Here is a 22,920-nt window from a genome sequence, read left to right on the forward strand (position 1 = left end):
AGGATTGGATCACAAGTTCAAAGCCAACCTCAGCAACTTAGTGACATACCATCTCAAAAATAAAAAGGGCTAGGGATGTACTCAGTGGTTAAGCACCCCTGGGTTCAAAGACTGAACACTTGAGAAATGCCTAGGCAAGAGAAAAGTTTTATTTAAAGTGTAGGTAGGACAGAGACAGAGACTCTTCCATAGAGACAGAGGAAGGGGTTCAAGTTGGAAGTTGTTGCCTGAGGAAATAGAGATGTCCTGCCCCTTCTGTATATTTTAGGTTCCCTTTGTTTTCATGCCCCATTCTTCACCCCCTATCTTCCTGTGTGACCAAAAGGTGGAGTGATCAATAGGTAGAGTGATCCAAGGGCAAGAGTGAAGCCTCCCCGGGATACCAGCAGTTGAGAGGAACAGTTCCCTGGGGGCAGGTAAACTTGGCAACAGGTTGGAGGTGGAGGCAGTGTCCTGAAGGTATTAGTGTTAGGTGCAGGACAAGCTGAATAAGCTGTCTGCAGGGCATGCCAAACAAAGTTAGCTGCTCAAACCCTCTGTCTGGTTCTTTATCACCTATTTGCTTCAAGCCCAAACGCCCAAGCCCCTGCTCAAGGCCAAGCACTTAACCCCCTTGTGTGCCAACAAGGCAGCTTGCAAACCCAGAGACCCTGTTAGATTTAGGCAGCACAGCAGAAGGGCTATAAAAGCCTTCCCCAGCTGCCCCCTCCCACTTCTTTCCTTCTTTCTTTTCCCTTTTTTGCACTGCTGCAATAAAGATCTCTTGGTTGCTCCGAGTGTTGTGTCACTTTTCTTTCAATTAGTATTTTATTTTCTTTCCTTTCAAACCAGCCCCCATCTTCTGACTCAATCATTCATTAGTATACTCACTGTCCTTTTGCTTCCACCCCTCTAATGAGAATGTTGATGAGCCTTGAGTCACAGATCAGCAAAGGCAAATTGAAAACTTATTACCATTGTTTTCAGACTCTTCAGTCCCATGCTGCATATCAGCATCAGTTTTCAGTCTTTAGCTGGATCTACTAAGGGTTAAAACTAAATATAGATGGTACTGTGGAAAACCAGAGTTTTGAGATGAGACTAGATTCCTGCTTCACCAGTTTCCTTCTGGATTCTTGTCTCACAAAATTTGAAGAATAAAATCCATAGACAATCATGGAAGGGAAGAGTAAACAGTATAGGATTTGTTCTTGAGAAGTGATAGAATTCCCACCATGCAGGAGGGGGGCCAGGTAGCAGAAAAATCCATTTTGGTGTGCCAGTTTAGGAGATTATATGGTTCTGGGTAGAGCATGGAGCAAAATTTATGTTAAACAGGCATTGAAAAGAGCACCAGGGCTAGAGATACAGCTCGGTTGGTAGAGTTCTTGTCTTGAACGCACAAAGCCCTGGGTTCAATCCCCAGCACCACACACACACACACACAAAAAAAAAAAAAAAAAAAAAAAACCCACAAAAAACAAAACAAAAAAAAACAGCACCAAAGCACCTTCCTATAATTTCCATCTATTTCAACCTCACCTTCCCTTCCCACATCTGGGGCAAAGGAGTTTATTGGAGGCACAGTTGAACTACAATGGCTTTTACATTTGAAATAGGCCTTGACATTTCCCATTAGTATTTCTAGCAGTTAGTGCCAAGTGTGGTTTCTGCATATGAACAGACCTTAGTAGGGAGGGCAGAACCACCTTTGAATGCTGACATGGAATAGTGTTATTCTTATGGGTTGAATGTTTATTTCTTCCCAGAATTTATTTGTTGAAACCTAATCCTCACCATTAATATATTTGGAAGTCAGACTTCTGGAAGATGATTAATGCTCTTAAAAAAGAAGCCTGAGTGAATATGTTGGCTCCTTAATCCATGGGGGGTACAGTCTATGATGAAGTAAGTGGGTATTCACCAGACTCTGACTCTTCTGGAACATTGATACTCAACTTCCCAGCCTCCAGAATTGTGAGAAATAAGTTAATCTTATTTATCAGATACTCAATGAAAAACCAGCCTCTACCTCAGAGCAAAGCCTGTCCAAGGAAGGGACATGACCTTTGTCCTTTGAAAGACCCACAGAGCACTCCTAGGCACATTCCCACCCTGCTGAGTTGTTTATCTACAAATAACAGGAGAGATCTGCTGCCCCAGGTGTCCCTGACTCAGTCAGGCTAGGTGGGGATCCATAGCAACCCCCTAGCAGCCACCAATCAGCATGAGACAGGGAAATACCTGGGATGCCAGATGACCCTCCCAGTAGTTTATGGTGGTTGATAACATGTTGGGAAACCATGTAGTTCAGCATGAACACCCCTCTTGGCTTAAACCAATCAGTTCAAATGAATACCCCTTTTGTACTGACCAATCACCCCTACCCAACTTGTTCCCGCCAGTGAATGTGCTAATCATGTTTTAGAGTTGTTATTTGATTTTCCCGTGGTGAGTGATGATTTGCTAAGAGATGCTATGATGTATGTGGGGGTCCCTGCCTTCTCCAAAGAATGTATAAAACTGCTGCAAACCCTGAGCTCTGGGCCTCTCAGTGTCACCAGTTGCTGTGTGTGGGCACGGAGGACCGAGCTACCTCGCAATAAACACTTCTTTGCTGCTTACATGGATCTTGGGTCTCTAGTGGTCTTTTGGGGGTCCTGAATTCGAGCATAACACTCAACTTCTGTTATAGCATTGTAAACAGACTAAGACATATGATAAGGATAAAAAATAAGTTTCTGCTATGTACAGTCAAAACTCTGAAACCTGGTGCTAATAGGTAAAAATGTATCCTGAGCAAGTTGATCTTTTCTGTTAAACTCTTGATTGATACATATTGAAAATAGAAAACAAACATTGAAATCCTTATTTTATAGTCAACTGATTTTTTTTTAGAGAGAGAGAAAGAGAGAGAATTTTTTAATATTTATTTTTTTAGTTGTCGGTGGACACAACATCTTTATTTTATTTTTATGTGGTGCTGAGGATCTAACCCAGCACCCCACACATGCCAGGTTAGTGCACTACTGCTTGAGCCACATCCCAGCCTGTCAACTGATTTTTTTAAAAATAAAAATGGAAACAGACAAAATGACCACTATTAGCACTTAACCCTCAAGAGACAGTTGCAGATCTCTGAGTGTTTACAGGAAACACTGGCCTGCAGAATCCCTCAGGGCTCTTCCATCTTTTGACATTTTATCTCTATGGAAACAATGGCTCTAGGGTTCCATGAACTGGATAGATGCAAATTACTATACCACACAGGATTTCTGGTAGTTTTGGTTGTTGTGACTATAAACACTAAATGTTTTAGAACACTTAATCTCAGTTTTCCTGAGAAATAATATGTGTTTTCCATAATGCCATGGTTTGCTGCCTCTCTCATTTCCTCTAGTTTTGGTTAAGCTATTACACGTATTGAGAAATTCTAGGAGGGGAAGAGCAGTTTTTTAAAAGAAAGCAGGGAGGACATGCTAAATAAAGGAGAAAAGACCAGTTGACATTTCTAAAAGGTAAATTAAGTGTTATAAAAATGTCAACAGGAAGTAATACTTTATTTCATGGTTATTCGATTTCTGTCTTCAATTCAAGGATACCTTTTCCCTCATCTTCACATTCTGAAAAGACAGGATTATATTGAACATTTCACAACAAATGTCAATTCAGTGGTTATTTTCATTTATATGTTGTAACATAGATAACTTGCAGAAAATGTAAGAAAATCTTGGCTATTTAACTAAAGTCTAAAAATAAACCTAGCCAGACTGAAACACATAGTAAGTAAATAAGCAGAGATAAAAACATTCTTGACTTCTGTACTTCCTCATGTATCTGAGTTTGTTATGTGTTAGATTCTGTATTTGTCATTTTGGCATCTATTAATCTCAGGGACAAACTAATGAGCAAAGTTGTTTACTTCCCCTTTGCCATTCATTTTTTATGGGTATGTAAAAATCATATTATAAACCTTTTAACCAATCCTAAGTGCATACCCTAAGCTACCTCCTTTAGGTGATTCACAAAACAAACCAATATGTCTCCTGACCTAAATCACCTAGAGCCAGGTGCTAGACAACTAAAAAGCAGCCCTATATCTTGGAGCCCACTGACATTATTAAAACTAGCTATGTCTGAACTGCTTCTCCATTCTGGAAAACACAATAAAGTTTCTGGACATTGCTTTTCCTCACTCCTATTAAAATCTCTTGATCAAATCTGGTGCTTCCCCATGTAGCCCTAGATGTTATGGCATGATTTCTCATTTTGGAAAATGTAAGTAATAAAAATATTTCAAAGGTATTAGTGAACCTCCCTATGTAATTCCTGAGTCACCTCCATAAATAAAATCCTGTGGGAATATTTCAATACAGCCTTGAATTTATTTTAGACAGGGTTGTACCCACAACACTCCATTAAAACTGTTCTTGTCAAGGTCACCAAGGACTTCCATGTTGTTGAACCTAATGGTCGTGTTTCCATCCACAATTTACTTGAACATCCAGCAGCATCTGTGCGGGTGCATTATTTCCCTCATAACCTTTTTTCATTAGGACTGGTATTAGGGAGAGACAGATTAGTACTTTACTAAATTCAGGCACAGAATTTCAGGGGCATACCAGAAACTCAATAATCAATGTAAATATTATTCTAATGCAATATTTCAAAAAGTTAAAATCATTTAGAAAAAAACTGTGATTAAAAATATTAAAATTTTAAATAAAGATGGACTTGATATTGCTATGCTAAGCCATAATGGAGCCATGGATCCTTTGGCAGGGTGTGTGTGTGTGTTTATATTTTTGTATTTTATTTTCTGAGGCTTTCCTTGGAGGTAGGATTATAAGCATGTCTTCCCATCTTTCCATAGAGGAATAATTTAGGTGCTGGCATTTCCCTAGGCAAACTGAGCTTGGGACAAAATTGAAGGAAATACAGCACCAGAAAAGAACGTCAGTACTAAGACAAGCTAGTTGCATAAGTATGGAAGCCAGGTTCTGAAAGTCCTTGTGGATAAGGTTATAAGATGTTTATAAAATCACAATTGTAAGGATTCTTGCCGTGGAGGTGCAAGAGAGAGTAAAAGGAAAATATTCTGGGTGTTTTTAAATTTTTAAACATTCAGAATCTATTCCTTTCAAGAACCATCCCCAAAATGTTCCCATTTCCCACATGTGCAGCAACCTCCTAACTTCTGTATACATGTGTATATTCACATATGGTGAGAGAATATATGTGTTACAGGGAATGAGGTCTTCTGCAAAATTTAGAGAGAGACCTCCTTTAACCCTCATTCTTATGATTAGGCCAGAAAGATTAGGAGTGATAGGCATGAGTTTATTAGAAGAAATAGGGAAGGGAAAAAGGAGATACTCTTAAGTGAGACTTCTCAGGAGAGGGACAACATGCCTCTCTTGCCCTCCAATTTTATTGGGGTATTCCAGGGAAGTTTCTAGAGAGTCCTTCCCAGGTCCACCTCTAGACTTTTGACTGATTACAGGATGACATCAGACTTTCAAGTCCTTATTGCATATGACATTTCAAGGTTACTTTGGCCCATGCTGAGCAGTTCTAATTGGAAACTGTTCTTAAAGATTTTCTGGTTATGGAAAATTATCTTTATCTTCCTGAGTTCTAGAATCTGGCCTGCATAAGGGTCACAAAATTCCCCCTTTTGGGGTAACTTATGTTGTTCTTATCTGCATTTCATTTCAGGCTTGTATTTTGTCTGCAGATAACAGGTAGTTTGCTGAGGAATGTAACATATCCCATTGACTTAAGCCATGCAGGGCTGCAGGCAAATTGATTTTTTTTTAGAAAAGAAAATATGTGGGAATCAGCACAGTGGGTCCAGTTTATAGAATTATTCCCTTAACCTCACGTTCCCACCCACCACTCACATCTGTTTCCTATCATATGTATTTTTTAAAAAAATATTTTTAGCTTTACATGGACATAATACCTTTATTTTATTTATTCCTTTTTATGTGGTGCTGAGAATTGAACCCAGTGCTTCACATGTACAAGGCAAGTGCTCTACCACTGAGCCACAATCCCAGCCCATCATATGTATTTTCATTATGAATAATATAGAGATAGAGTTTAGAAAAATAGAGATATGTTTTTAGGAAAATGTATGACTATATTTAGTCCTAAACTGCTTCCAACTCAAATTCCTTAGGCACACTAGCTGATTTACCTATTTTCTTACCAGATTTCCTAAATGTACTGATGTCCTTTTGATCTAGTCTTTTATAATTGTAATTTTTATTCAATATATTTTAAACTTTGGCATGACTTCAAGTTTACTAAAAGATTGTCTAAGATAATCAGCTGTTATATACCCTCACCTGGCTTGCCTAATGTAAATATCCTTTTAAAAATGTTTTTCTTAGTGCATTATACTTATACATGATGGGGGATTCATTTTGACATGTTCATACATGCATATAACATAATTTACTCTGCTGTAATCCTCAGCATTACTATCTTCTCTCTCCTTCTCTTTTCCCTGGATCCCTTTCCTCCACATTTTTGACTTCCTTCTATTAATTTACTTTTAAAATTGGTGCAGTATAGTTACACATAAAATGGAATTCATTGTGATATATTAATACATGCACATAGCATAATTTGGTCAAGTCCATTTTGCAGTTTCTTCCCTTTCTCATTCTTACTCCCTCCCCCTTGATACCTTTCCTCTACTTCAAATTGTTCTCTATTCTTTTTTCATTATTAATTCTTGTTAGTTACACATGACAGTAGAATCAATTTTGGTAAAATTATATAAGCATGGAATGTATCTTTTTAATTAGGACCCCATTCTTCGGGCAGGTACAATGTTCTATATTTATAATATCCCTCCCTTTAAAGTCCTTATTTTTCTCTACCTTCTGCACATGAGATAAAATATTTGACCCTTCACTTTCTGAGTTTGGCTTGTTTTACTTATCATGATGTTTTCCAGTTTCATCCACTTACTGGCAAATTACATAATTTCATTTACTTCATGGATGAGTAAAACTCTTTTGTTAATATATACCACACTTTCTTTTTTAAAAAATATGTATTTTTGTAGTTGTACTTGAACATAATAACTTTATTTTATCTATTTATTTTCATGTGGTGCTGAGGAATGAACCTAGGGCCTTGTACGTATGAGGCGAGCGCTCTACCACTGAGTCACAACCCCAGCCCCTATACCACACTTTCTTTATCCATTCATTTGCTGATGGAAACTTAGGTTTGTTCCATAACTTGAGTATTGTGAATTGTGCTACTATAAACAATGATGTCCCTGTATTACTATAGTAGGATAATTTTTGTTCTTTGGGATAAATACCAAGGAATGAGATAGCTGGGTCATATGAGGGTTTCATTCCTAATATTTTCAGGAATCTCCACACTACTTTCCAAACTGGTTGTACTAGTTTGCAATCCTACCAATAACTCATGAATGTACCTTTCCCCCCACATCCCCATCAGCATTTATTGTTATTTTATTCTTGATGATTGCCATTCTAACTTGGTAGGATGAGATCTCAGTATAGTTTTGATTTGATTGCTAAGAGTGTTGAACATTTTTTCTATATATTTGTTGGACTTTTATTGTTTTGAAAAATGCCATTTTCCCATTTATTTATTAAATAATTGATTGAATTATTTATTTTTATTTTGGTGTAAAGTGTTAATATTTCTTGTTAATCTCCTGTTGGAACATTAGCTGGCAAAGATTTTCTCCTGTTCTGTAGGCTCTCTCTTCACACTCTTGTTTCATTTGTGGTGCAGAAGCACTTTAATTTGATGCTACTCCACGTATTGATTCTTGGTTTTACTTTTTGAACTTTAGATGTCTTTTTTGGGGGGTGCTAGGGATCTAACATAGGGGCACTTAACCACTGAGCCATATCCCTAGCACTTTTCATTTTTTTATTTTGACACAGGGTCTCGTTAAGCTGCTTAGAGCCTCATTAAGTTGCTGAGGCTAGCCTTAAACTTGCAATCCTCCTGCATCAGTCTCCTGAGCTTCTGGGATGGAAGGCATGCGCCCCCTAGTGTGACAGCTTTAAGAGTCTTTTTAAGGAGGTTGATAGTTGAGCCAGTATGTTGGAGTGTTGAACCTACATTTTCTTCTAGCATTTACTGCGTTTCTGGTCTAATTCCTATGTTTTTGATCCACTTTGAGTTGATTTTTGTGGAGGGTGAGAGATAGGGATCTAGTTTCATTCTTCAACATGGATATCCACTTTTCCTGTGAGCATCATTCATTAAAAAGGCCATCTTTTCTCTAGCATATGGTTTTGCAATCATTTGTCACGTATCAAATGACTGCATCTATGACAATTTTTTCTTTGTCTTCTATTCTCTCCTCAAGAGAATATTTTCAGGTATTATAAAAGTCTATAAAGACAGATATGGTCACATCCAGATATTTCAGGTTATTTAATTGGCACTCTACTGAATAGGATTCTCTTCTTCTCCACTTATTTTTTTTCTTATACCCCATGTTGGCTTTAGCTGAGTGTCCTCTGGTTAGAGAAGGTGGCCCAAACAGCTGAAGAAGCAGCCACAGTGGCCATGTACTTTATTTAAGAGAACAAGGGACTTGCTCTCTCGTAGTCATTCCCATCAGTGTATGAGCTTTTGTATACCCTAAACTATAACACTTAATTTTCAATGGATTATAGTAAAGGAAATATTGTACAACATTAGAAGCATTCAAAATATCACAAATAACTCAAATTCAAATTATCTAGATATTTTTCAAATCAATTAAAAAGAAAAAAAAATGTAGTTATACTGCAACACTTACATCTAACACTTTCTTTTCCTATTGTCTTTTTCCTTGCATGGGAATTTTTTTCTCTGTAATTTCAATTTCCCAAGAAAAATAGAATGACCAATAATATGATAGCTAGGTGTCATTCAAAATTTACTGTGCAGACTGGACACCAGAGTATGAGTGGTCAGAAGTAGGGTACTGGGGAACATGCCCATGTTACAGGAGATAGATACTAGGAAAACTATATGCACTGTGGGAGCTGGGCACTAGGGTTGGTGCCTACACTAGAGGACTTGGATAGTTGGAAGGTGTAAAGCAGAAGATACCTGTACTATAGGAGATGCCAAGAGAGCACACAGGAACCAGGTAGCAAAATTCCTTTCTCCTGTGATGTGTTTTCTGCAACCTCTATGGATGAAACTGAACATCATGCCAATGGAGAGGAAAAATAGATAACGGGCTTATCCCCATTTTCATAGGTCAGGCAAAAATGGTCAATTTGGAACTAAAAGGTAATAAGTCCTTAGCCAGCATAAAATCTTACACTTAATATGACCAAAATAAGACTCTTGATTCAATGCTCACAGTGTGCAATCTCTTCCTATGCCTGGCTTCCACATCTCTGTAAATGTTACTTCTGTTCATTTAGTTGTCAACCCTGAAAACTCAATTATTTTGTATTCTTGTGTTTTTTTCCACCTGCAATAGACAATCTATCACAAAAGCACTTTCAGGGATATCTTTGCAACATGGCTTGAATGTAACCACTTTTTTCCAATTCCCCTACTCTCACTTTGTTCTAAACTTCTATGACCTGTCCTATACTTTTGAAATAGTTGCAAAAACTATTCTCCATACTTCCAGTCTTCCTTCCTCGACCCAACCAACCACTGTCTCCATAGAGGAGAGAGAGATCTTTCCTGTAGTTAAATCAGATCATGCTATTCTCGTATTGCAAACTCTAATTGGCTTTCATTCCCCAACAGACCAGGTGGAAACTTCCAGAAATGACAAGGTCCTACATTATCTGATACAGTGTTCTCTCCTTTTTCCTACTCATTTCTCCATTTCTCACTCTGCTTCTGTCCCATTGTACTCCTTATGTTCTTCAAGAAGCCTAGACTCCTTCCTACTTAAGAGTTTTGCCTTGCTGGTTCCTTTGCCTTGGGATAGCCATCCCCTATTTTGTCACATGACTCACTTCTTTGTAGCATCCTTGCATACACTCATATATAATCTCTTCAGCTAATCTCAAATAAATCCTACATAGTCATTTATTATCCTCTTATCTGCCTTTATTTTTCTCTTATCCACTTATTATGATTTAAACTACTTTATTCAATGTACTCTATGTATAACCACATTATATATGTATAACCACATTGTATATGTTATTTATTTATTTGTTGCTTGTCTCCTACCACTACAAAATAAGCCACATGAGAACAGTGTTTTTCTCTATCTTGTTCATAAGATGTATTCATCACATGTAGACTAGTGCCTGAAACATGGTAGCTACTCAATAAATATTGACTAAGTAAATGAACAGAACTATAATTTATACCTTTTTTTAATGTCTTCCACATATATAGGCTTTTATAGCAAAGGGGAAACTTCATTAAAATATTCCATCATGATGAAATATTTGGTAAAATGATTTTCACCAAAGAATCATCAAAGCTGACCAAACATGCTCATTCAGAATATTAGAACACAGTATAATTTGTTATCCATGTTCTGGTGCATGTTTAAGATCTCTCTACAACATCACCCATAAGTTATTGTCCAATGTATTCTTGAACACTTCTATTAAGATTTCTAGTAATAAGGAACTTACTGCCACACAAGGTAGTCCATTTCACTGATATGAAATTGAGGAATGGAAAATTGTTTCTAATACTCATCTTGGATACCTCTTTCTTTAACTTTCACTAGATTTGTAGCCATAGTATGAAACTTAGCTCTGATACCTACTACTTCTATGACCTGGTCCAATTTACTAACCATTTGCAATCTCTGTATTTATCTGTAAAACATGGGTATTTATTCTTACTACATGAATCATTGGGTAGATTAAATGAGAAAAAAAACTGCAAACATCTAACATGGTACTCAGTTCACAGTAGGCACTGAATAAATGTCACTTCAATGGATCTTTTTCTCTTTTCCAAATGTTATTTTACTCTGTTATGGCAGGTATATTGTACAATATGCCTAGTATGTGCCCACTATCTACCCACTAACGTTTGCCTTAAAATGAGGACATATGTTTCTATTTCAGTGACTATAGCTAATTATACTTTTTAACTAACTGCAGATGGAACAGAAGCATTATAAGGTCAGATAAAATAGTAAGTTCAATGAATTTTATCATACCTTCTTTGTTTTTTGATTAAACCAAACATATTAAGAATTTGCTTCCACGTTGCTCATCAAGTAGACAATGCAGTTCCTTTTATTTGAATGTTAGGTGAACAAGAAACATTGGGTTCTTTCTGCTGTTCTGACTACAAAAATGAAGAAGGTCTCCTTTTTCCTGGGGGATTATGGGTACTAAATCCTCAAATATCATTAAGTTATCCTCTGGAGCTTCTTTTTATATATAACTTTATTATTTATTTATTTCTTATTTTTATGTGGTACTGAGGATCGAACCCAGAGCCTTGCACATGAGAGGCGAGCGCTCTACCACTGACCATAACCCCAGTCCCCACTCTGGAGTTTTTTATGGTGACTGTCCTGCCAGGAATATCACCAATCTTTTCTTTCCTTTCACAGAGTATGTCAGGAAGCACAGCTCATATACTTTGTTACGAGATGGATCCTTTATAATCAATAGCATGCTATATACTTAGAGCTAGGGAAAACTAGACCAGATCTAGTAGATCTGAATAATTTTTACCAGTACTATGTGTTCCCTGTCCTAATGCAGAGGAGAAGAAGGAAGTCTTTTGGAAAATGACATCTCTGGATACCTCTTATTTTTTAAGTCCTACTGCTACTTAAATGATTTAATTTGGGCCAGAATTGATGATATGTGCCTATAATCACAATTACTTGAGAGGGTGAGGCAAGAAAACTGAAAGCATGGGGTCATTCTGGGCAATATAGTAAGAACCCATCACAAAAAAACAAACAAAAAACCAAACAACAAGAAAGAAAAAACAAGAACTTGAGATGTAGCTCAGAGGTAGAACCCCCTTGGTTTCAATCCCTAGAACCACACAAAAAAATGAAAAAGAAAAAAAAAAGGAAAACTTGGAATTATGTGAATAAGAAATGCACTTCTATGTATGTATCTAAGAGAAATTGAAGCGTATGTATATATTAGAACTTGGAAGTTTATATTATAGACTCACTATGTATAATAGTCAAAAAGGGGAAACAATCCATGAACTGAGGAATGAAACATACAAAATATGGTATACCAATACAATGGAATATCATTTAGCCATACAAAGGAATGAAATACTGTTGCAACATGAAATACCTGTATAAACCTTGAAAACATTATGCCTGCTCTCCTCCCTCTTCACCTTTATCTATCACAGTGACTATTTTCAAAAAGTCTTTTGCATTTATAGCTATCTTAGTATTGGCTTCCTAGAGGACCCAAACAGACATTCTTTGGTGAGGCAAAATTGAAATACAAGTCTTCTGATTTTAAGATCCCTCCACAAAGCTGTCTACAACATTTGTGCATAGCCCAATGTGATTGACTAGGAGAAATCAGCTTCATAAGTATTTATTGCCTGGGTCTACCATGGTCCAATACACCTATTGTTCTATATGAATCAAGCCAATTTTATTGAAAGAACAGGCTCTTGTGGCTGAATCAAATGAAACAGACCAATTTATGCTATGCAACTATATGAATATGCCAAAGTGAATCCCACTGTTATGCATAATCATAATGTACCAAAAAAGGCATTTAAAAGGGCAGTCATTCCTTTGACAAGACGAGTGAAATGAGCCAGTAGTTAACATGTTGGTTAGTATAACTCTGAATCATTGCTTCCCATCAAGTTTTCCTTGTGAGCTTTCAGTAGATCTAAACAAGGGTATTTCTTATACCCTATAAGCCCCCATGGGAACTACCTGAAGATGATTTTTTTCACTCTCAATTTCCAACTGAGATCAGCTGCTCTGAGAGAATTGGGATTTGAAACAGGATAGAGGTAGTAGTAGGAAAGAGATGGTTTTTGGAGTGCACAGAGCACACTGGGAGAAGCAAGATGTTCTAGAATGAGGTAATTGACTTCAGAGGTAGGGAAAATGCAGAAACAAAGGCCATACAGAACTAAAGCCCCTAGATAGCAAGATTTTTGTTAACTCTTCTGCACCAGCACCCCCAATTTAAAACACAAAGAAACAGAATTTATGAAGTACTTCCTGTAGGCCAAACTCCATGCTAGTAATCTTGAGGGTTCTTAAGCTTGCAACCAAGTCGTGAGACATATGTGAATACAACCTCTCAATCAAAGTAAGATTCGTGATCAGGACTCTAATAATAATGATAAGAATGAGAACATACCAAGAGATTGGTTCTCAAATGGACTTTTTAGGAAGGTTTTTGAAGTAAATGAATAAAAGATTGGGTATACAAAGGAGTTAAACTTGAGCAATAACAGGCATTCCAGATGAAACTGATAGCATAAAGAATGACAGCAAGATCAGAGATGATATCTCATTTGCAGTCAACATAAAGGATCATTTAATCATTCAACCGAAGGCAGATAGAAGGAGTGTGTGTTACTACAGAGGTAGAAGAGGCTAGGTCACACATGGTCTAGTGTACCTAGTTAAGGAACATGTAATTTATCCTATGGGCACTCAGGAATTAGTGACAAGTTTAAATGAACATGGATAGAAGGGGAGCAGTAGTATTTATATGATTTTTTTACATTAGTAAGTGTAACTCCAAAAACTGCAATTTCTTGAGTACAGAAATACATATCTGTACACCATAATATATTTACATACTAGAAAGCACATGATCAGTTGGTAGAGTGCTTGCCTCATATGTACAAGGCCCTGGGTTCAATCCCTATCACCACAAAAAAAAAAAAAAAGAATATGAGACCATGGTAAAACAGTTAAGCCTCTTTAGATTTCAGTTTTCTCATGTGTAAAATTCATATGACCTCTGAGGTTCTTTCTACCTTATACTTCTATGATTCTGTTCTTAAAAACTTGTCTAGACACAACTTAGATGATAGCTCTGGCATGAAAATGAATTTGACTTGGGTCTATACCATTAATATCTAGTAGTTAAGCAATTAAAAAATTAATGTGACAGTGTAGTTGAGGTTCTAAAGTAGATTTATTTAAATTGGGTCAACTATCTGCATTAGATGTGTCTATTGTCTGAAAGCCACACTACTCAGGATATATATATATATATATATATATATATATATATATATATATATATATATATTTTAAACCAGTACTTTGGTTTTGCATTTGAAATCTGATGCCCATTTTGCAGTGGTCCCAATGCCTCAAAAAGCAGGGCCTGACAGGTTTACTGATATTTAAACATGCAGGAAATGCCCCCAGCTAACCCTAGTCATTGTATCTGACGGCTTGTTGGGTCCAGGGAGGCAGTCAGGGCAGGCAGCTGCATAATCAAGTGCTGCACTGGGGATTTTTTAAGCACATTTTCAACCAAGTCTTTTCCAGTAACCCATCTCTCTGAATGATGAGTTGATTTCTTCAGTTCATGTTATAAAATTATGAACCTAGAGTTGTAGAGATAAGTGTTTTCTTTGATAAATCATACAAAGAATTTAGGATTTGGAAGACCCTTAGAGGTCATCTCATCTGAATTCCTCATTTTATAAAAAAGAAGCTTTTGGGCAGTTTGCTTCTTTCAAATTCACAAATACTAATAGTCACTTTTTTAGACTTATTCTTCCTAATCATTGATCATATTCATGCGATTTACTTTTCATAAAAATGTGATTTTTTTACTAGATAAATGCTCTTGATGATAACTACATAGTTTAGCTAGAGAATGGAATCTTGTGTGGGTGTCATTAATTTAGCTACTCCTAAAGGTGTGCATTGCTCTTTAACACTGATTCACTTGAACATTTATGTAAATTTGTTCAACTTTCAGTCAGCATCTTTTATTGAGCTGCTATTGTTCTCCTCTCTAAGATGAGTAAGATATATCCTGTTCTTTGAAGAGCTCATTCCTTTTGTGGGGGATGGACACTCTAAAAAGCAACTGCAATTTACTGTGACAAGCATTATAAAAGAGAAATATAAGTAGGGACAAAAGTGAGGGAGCAATTAGTTCTACCTGAGATATGAAAGATGGACAGAAAGCAAGTAACACTTGAGCTGTCTCTGAGAGGGGAACAAGTGGTGTGGCAGGAGGGGGAGTTTGAGGAGCTCTATATGGGGGAGGACAATGACTCAAAGTCACTGAAGCATGCAAGAGTATAAAATATTCAGGATATGGCATAGCTGGAGTTTAGAGTGTCTACATGCAGAGGGTCTGATGGGTAGGATTTTGGAGGACCTTGTAAGGCAATTTAATGCATATGGAGTTTGTTGTGTAGTCATCTTACTGTACTATAATAAAATAACAGAGATAATCAGCTTTTAAAGATAAAAGCTTTATTTTTGATCATGGATTTGGACTTTCTGATTGGCCCTGATGCCTTGGACCTGTTTAAGGCAGCACATCAGACAAGAAGAGCATGGTGGAGCAAAACCACTCAATTCATGACCAAGGAAGTGGAAGAAAGAGAAGAGGGGACTGATTCTACAATATCATTTGAGGTCATTCCCCCAATGACTCAAAGACCTCCTACAAGGCACTAAATCTTAAGCTTCTACTACCACCAATAGCCCCATTCTGGGGATCAAGCCTTTAAAACATAGGTCTTTGAAGCACATTTAAATTCCAAACTATAGCATTTATCTTATATCTGTTATATCTAGGTGATAGAACATGATGATTTGTGGAATGTTATATAGTTTAAAAAGACAACCTTGAAGGGGCTGAAGTTGTGGCACAGTGGTACAGTGCTTGCCTAACACACATGAGGCACTGGATTCAATACTCAGCACCGCATTAAAAAAAAAGATAGTGTGTTCATCATCATCTAAAAATATTTTTTTTAAAAGGCACCCTTGGGGCTGGAGCTAGGGCTCAGTGTAAAGTGCTCACCTGGCACATGTGAGGCACTGTGTTCTATCCTCAGCACCACATAAAAATGAAATAACAGGTCCTGTGTTCACCTACAATTAAAAAAAAAACTACTATTAAACTATTTAAAAAGGTACCCTTGTAGCTTCAATGTATGTAATTTATAAACTGTATCCAGAAAGTACAATAAAAATCTGACCAAAGGAGTAACTTCATTTCTCTTAGTGTGTTTGGTTTTACTCAGCATTACCCACTGTCTAGAAGACACTGTGTCTTAGTCTGTTTTCTGTTGCTATAACAAAATATCACAGACTTGGTAATTTATAATGAATAGATGTTAATTTTGCTCATTATTCTTGGAGCGAGGAATTCAAAGCGCATGATGTTGGCATTTGATCAGCATATTGGGTGAGCCTTTCTGCTGCATCAAACATGGTAGAGAGTATCAGATGGTGAGACAGAAGAAGCTATTTAGATTGAGTTTTTTATTCCTCTTCTTATAAAGCCAATAATGTCACCATGGGGGCTCTAACCTCATAACCTCATTTAATCTTAATAATAACGTCCCAAAGTCTTCTCCTCTAGATGCTATTAATGTATATTTGCAGATTAAGTTTCAATATAAGGTTAAGAAGGTACAAACACCCAGAGCATATTATACTGGTTATCTTTATTATAGTCCTTAGGGTGCTATAACAAAATATCATGGACTGGGTGGCTTAACAAAGGAAATATAAAATTTCTTAAAGGTCTGAAGTTCAGAAATCCCAGATTGAGGCATTATGGCACATTCAGATTTTGGTGTGACCAGGACCCTCTTCCTAGCTTTTATTTTTATTTTATTTTATTTTTTTAGTATGTCAAAACAAATGTACTGGAATTTAATAGAAATCTGTTAAACATTAAAATAATATGTTACAAACGAAAGCATTCTGCATTAGAACTGTTGAATAGAGAAAGGTGTATGGCCATTATAACCAGGATTTTGGAGGTTGAAAAACTCAAATTCCCATGCTAACTTTGACACCAATTTGCCTTTCCTTTTCAGACTTTTTCTTTTTTTAAATTTTTTTTTTATTCTTGGTTGTTCAAAACATTACATAGTTCTTGATATATCATATTCCACACTTTGATTCAAGTGGGTTATGAACTCCCATTTTTACCCCGTATACAAATTGCAGAATCACATCAGTTACACATCCATTGATTTACATATTGCCATACTAGTGTCTGTTGTATTCTGCTGCCTTTCCTATCCTCTGCTATCCCCCCTCCCCTCCCCTCCCCTCCCCTATTCTCTCTCTACCCCTCTACTGTCATTCATTTCTCCCCCTTGTATTATTTTCCCCTTTCCCCTCACTTCCTCTTGTATGAAATTTTGTATAACCCTGAGGGTCTCCTTCCATTTCTATGCAATTTCCCTTCTCTCTCCCTTTCCCTCCCACCTCTCATCCCAGTTTAATGTTAATCTTCTTCTCATGCTCTTCGACCCTACTCTGTTCTTAGTTACTCTCCTTATATCAAAGAAGACATTTGGCATTTGTTTTTTAGGGATTGGCTAGCTTCACTTAGCATAATCTGCTCTAATGCCATCCATTTCCCTGTAAATTCTATGATTTTGTCATTTTTTAATGCAGAGTAATACTCCATTGTGTATAAATGCCACATTTTTTTATCCATTCGTCCATTGAAGGGCATCTAGGTTGGTTCAACAGTCTTGCTATTGTGAATTGTGCTGCTATGAACATGGATGTAGCAGTGTCCCTGTAGCATGCTCTTTTTAGGTCTTTAGGGAATAGACCGAGAAGGGGAATAGCTGGGTCAAATGGTGGTTCCATTCCCAGCTTTCCAAGAAATCTCCATACTGCTTTCCAAATTGGCTGCACCAATTTGCAGTCCCACCAGCAATGTACAAGTGTACCTTTTTCCCCACATCCTCGCCAGCACTTGTTGTTGTTTGACTTCATAATGGCTGCCAATCTTACTGGAGTGAGATGGTATCTTAGGGTGGTTTTGATTTGCATTTCTCTGACTGCTAGAGATGGTGAGCATTTTTTCATGTACTTGTTGATTGATTGTATGTCCTCCTCTGAGAAGTGTCTGTTCAGGTCCTTGGCCCATTTGTTGATTGGGTTATTTGTTATCTTATTGTCTAATTTTTTGAGTTCTTTGTATACTCTAGATATTAGGGCTCTATCTGAAGTGTGAGGAGTAAAGATTTGTTCCCAGGATGTAGGCACCCTATTTACCTCTCTTATTGTTTCTTTTGCTGAGAAAAACTTTTTAGTTTGAGTAAGTCCCATTTGTTGATTCTAGTTATTAAATTTTGTGCTATGGGTGTCCTATTGAGGAATTTGGAGCCTGACCCCACAGTATGTAGATCGTAGTCAACTTTTTCTTCTATCAGACGGCATGTCTCTGATTTGATATCAAGCTCCTTGATCCATTTTGAATTAACTTTTGTGCATGGCGAGAGAAAGGGATTCAGTTTCATTTTATTGCATATGGATTTCCAGTTTTCCCAGCACCATTTGTTGAAGATGCTATCCTTCCTCCATTGCATGCTTTTAGCCCCTTTATCAAATATAAGATAGTTGTAGTTTTGTGGATTGGTTTCTGTGTCCTCTATTCTGTACCATTGGTCCACCCGCCTGTTTTGGTACCAGTACCATGCTGTTTTTGTTACTATTGCTCTGTAGTATAGTTTGAAGTCTGGTATCGCTATACCGCCTGATTCACACTTCCTGCTTAGCATTGTTTTTGCTATTCTGGGTCTTTTATTTTTCCATATGAATTTCATGATTGCTTTCTCTACTTCTACAAGAAATGCCGTTGGGATTTTGATTGGGATTGCATTAAACCTATAGAGAACTTTTGGTAATATCGCCATTTTGATGATGTTAGTTCTGCCTATCCATGAACATGGTATAATTTTCCATCTTCTAAAGTCTTCTTCTATTTCTCTCTTTAGGGTTCTGTAGTTTTCATTGTATAAATCTTTCGCCTCTTTTGTTAGGTTGATTCCCAAGTATTTTATTTTTTTTGAGGATATTGTGAATGGGGTGGTTTTCCTCATTTCCATTTCAGAAGTATTGTTGCTGATATACAGGAATGCCTTTGATTTATGCATGTTGATTTTATATCCTGCCACTTTGCTGAATTCATTTATTAGTTCTAGTAGTTTCTTTGTAGACCCTTTTGGATGTTCTAGGTATAGAATCATGTCTTCAGCAAATAGTGATAATTTAAGTTCTTCTTTTCCTATTTTTATGCCTTTAATTTCTTTTGTCTGTCTAATTGCTCTGGCTAGTATTTCAAGAACTAAATTGAATAAAAGTGGTGAGAGAAGGCATCCCTGTCTTGTTCCAGATTTTAGAGGGAATGCCTTCAATTTTTCTCCATTTAGGATGATGCTAGCCTGAGGCTTAGCATAGATAGCTTTTACAATGTTGAGGTAACCTTGCAATATATGTTTGAGTTTTGTTGGGTTGTTTGCCTGTGCCCTGGGATTATTATTTTTTATTTTTATTTTTTGTAGTTATAGATGGATAGCATGCCTTTATTTTATTTGCTTAATTTTGTATGTGTGCTGAAGACTGAACCAAGTGTCTCACATGTGCTAGGCAAGTGCTCTGCCACTGAGCCCCAGCCCCAGCCCTTTGCCCTTGGATCATTAAAAGTCTGTATATATTCTGCATATTAATGTTTTGTATATAGTTTATATATTGCATATTTTCTGTCAGCATGCCACTTGTGTTTTACTTTTCCTTATGGCTTCTGTTATTAAATTTTGCATGTACATATTCAAATCTGTTGATCTCTTCTTGGAAGCTTCTGGGTTTTATATCTTGTCTAGCAAGTTCTTTCTCTCTTTAAAACAATGAAAATGTTTCTCAATTGTTCCAGTTCACTTTAAATTACATAGATTTTCCTAACAGAACTGTAATTGTATATAATTTAATTCTTGAAATGTCTGTGGAAAGGACAGATAAACAGTTGTCCTAAGACCATTTGATAAATATTTCCCTTGTAGTTTACTGATTTATTAGATGTTATGTTGCTCTATAAACTTGTTTTAATTTTTCTGTCAATTGATTTAGTTTTCTAGTCTTGTGCTATTGGTATGCTTTTGATTACTATAGCTTTCTTTATAGGGTGGGGAATCTCCATCACCACCTTTGTGCTATATAAAATGGCCCTTCTATTATTTTTTTTAAAAAATTAAATTTGTTCTAATTAGTTACACATGACAGTAGAATGCATTTTGACACATTGTACACAAATGGAGCACAACTTTTCATTACCCTGGCTGTACATGGAATAGAGTCACATCAGTAGTATAATCATAAGGTAGTAATGTCATCTCATTCCACCATCCTTCCCATCCCTACACGCCCTCCACTTTCCTCACTCCTCTCTGTACAATCCAAAGTTCCTTCATTATTCCCTACCCTACCCCCATATGGATTAGCATCTGCTTATCAGAGAAAACATTCAAGCCTTTGGTTTTTTGGGTTTGACTTATTTCACTTAGCATGATATTCTCCAGTTCCATCCATTTACCTGCAAATTCCATAATTTCATTCTTCTCTATGGTGAGTACTATTCCATTATGTATATGTACCATATTTTCTTTATCCATTCATCTTGAAGGGTCCCTAGGTTGGTTCCATAGTTCAGATATTGTGAATTGAGCTGGTATAAACACTGATGTGGCTACATCACTGTAGTCTGCTGATTTTAAGTCCTTTGGATATATGTAAAGAAGTGGGATAGCTGGGTCAAAGGGTGGCTCCATTCCAAGCTTTCCAAGGAATCTCCATACTGCTTTCCATAGTGATTGCACTAATTTGAAGTCCCACCAGCAATGTTGGAGTTGCCTTTTTACCCACATTCTCACCAACATTTATTATTGCTTGTATTCTTGATATTTGCCATTCTGACTCCTCTCTATTCTTATTTCTTTTTTCAAATAAGGTTTTGAATCAGCCTCTGAAGTTCTAACACAAAATACTAGATTTTTAAAAATTGTGAATGCATTGAATTTATGGATTATTTCTAGTTATGTTCCCTTTCTTATTCCTGAAGTTTTAATTGTTGTGCATTTATTTGGACTTTGCTCTTTCTCCAATCTGGCATTCAGATTTTACAATGGATTGTAAAGTGTTATTTATTTTAAAAAGCTGGTATTTGCATGGGCAACAAAAATAAAAGTAGTTGAATTGGACTATTTAGATCTTTAAACTTCTGTCAACATAAAATTCAGCAGACTAAAAGGATGATCAAGAGAATGGAAGAAAATATTTGTAATAGTATATTTGACAAGATGCTAATATCTGAATGTACAAAGAACTCTTCCCATTCAAAGAAAAAATCACAACCAACCTGATTAAAAGTAGGAAAATGGGCTGGGGATATAGGTCAGTTGGTAGAGTGCGTGCCTCACATACATAAGGCCCTGGGTTCAATCCTAAGCCCCACAAAAAAGGTTGGGGGACTTTAATAGAAAATTATTCAAGGAAGATATTGTAATGGATGATAATTGCATGAAAAGTTGCTCTACAACACTAATAATTATGAAAATGCAAATCACAACTACAAATAGATATACTTCAAATCCATTATAATTTCCACAATTAAAAAACAAAATAAAATCCTCAAATTACAGAAGTTGGCAAGGATGTGAAGAATTTGGAACACTTTTGCACTGTTGGTAGGATTATAAAATGGTAGAGACACACTATGGAGTATGGTTGTTCCTCAAAAAAATTGAAAATATGGGCTGGGTTGTGGTTCAATGGTAGAGTGCTCACCTAGCATGCGTAAGGCACTGGGTTTGATGCTCAGCACCACATAAAAATAAAATGAAGATATTGTGTCCATCTAAAACTAAAAAAAAATATTAAAAATTAAAAATATATGTTATGATTTAGATATGAGGTGTCCCTCAAAAACTCATGGGTGAGACAATGCAAGAGACTTTAGAGGTGAATTATTTAGATTATGAGAGTTCTAATTCAATCCGTGCATTAATCTATTTGAATGGATTAACTGGGTGGTAACTGGAGGAAGATAGAATGTGGCTGGAGGAAGTGAGTCACTGGGGATGTGCCTTTGGGGTACATATTTTGCTCCTAGTGAGTGGAGCTTGGTCTCTCTGATTCCCAATTGCCAAGTCTTGAGCTGTTTTCTTCACCACACTCTTCTACCTTGATGTTCTGTTTCACTTCAAGCCCAGAGCAATGGAATCTGCTGCTATGGAGTGAGACCTCTGAAACCATGAGTACCAAATTAAATTTTCCTCCTCTAAATTTATTCTTGTCAGGTCTTTTGGTCACAGTGGTGAAAAAGCTGACTAAAACAATGTAGCTACTCCATTATTAAGCAAGTCCACTCCTGAGTATATACTCCACAGAATTGAAAACAGAGTAACGTAGAGATATTTGTACACCCATGTACATATCAGTATTATTCACAAAAGGCAAAAGATGAAAGAAACTCATGTGTCTATTGACAAAGAAATGCATTAAACAAATATGTTATAAACATTCAACAAAATACTATCCACCCCTAAAAAAGAAGGAAAATCTGACAAATATCACCACATAGATGAGCCTTGGGGACATTATTCTAGGTGAAAAAAGACAAATATTTTTGATTCTACATATAGGGATAATCTAGAGTAGTCATATTCATAGAACCAAAGAGATGAATTGCCAGGCACTAGGAATTGGGGAAATTGGGCACTAATTTTAATAGGTATAGAGTTTCAACTGCAAGATGAAAAATTTCTAGAGATTGGTTATGAAAAATGTAAATACACTTAATGGTATAAGCTGTAAACTTAAAAAATAATTTATACAATCAGTTTTAGGCAATGTGCATTTTATCATAATTTTAAAAATATAATTTGTGTTTAGCAATCAAGTCTGGCATTTAATGTTTTCCATTTCTTAAGTTTGGCTTATATTTTTTTAAATCCTCCCTTTTG

The sequence above is a fragment of the Marmota monax genome, unplaced genomic scaffold, assembly GCF_021218885.2.
Source record: "Marmota monax isolate L192 unplaced genomic scaffold, Marmota_monax_Labrador192_F-V1.1 WCK01_AAM20220418_F8-fsc00123, whole genome shotgun sequence".
NCBI classification, from domain to species: Eukaryota; Metazoa; Chordata; class Mammalia; order Rodentia; family Sciuridae; genus Marmota; species Marmota monax.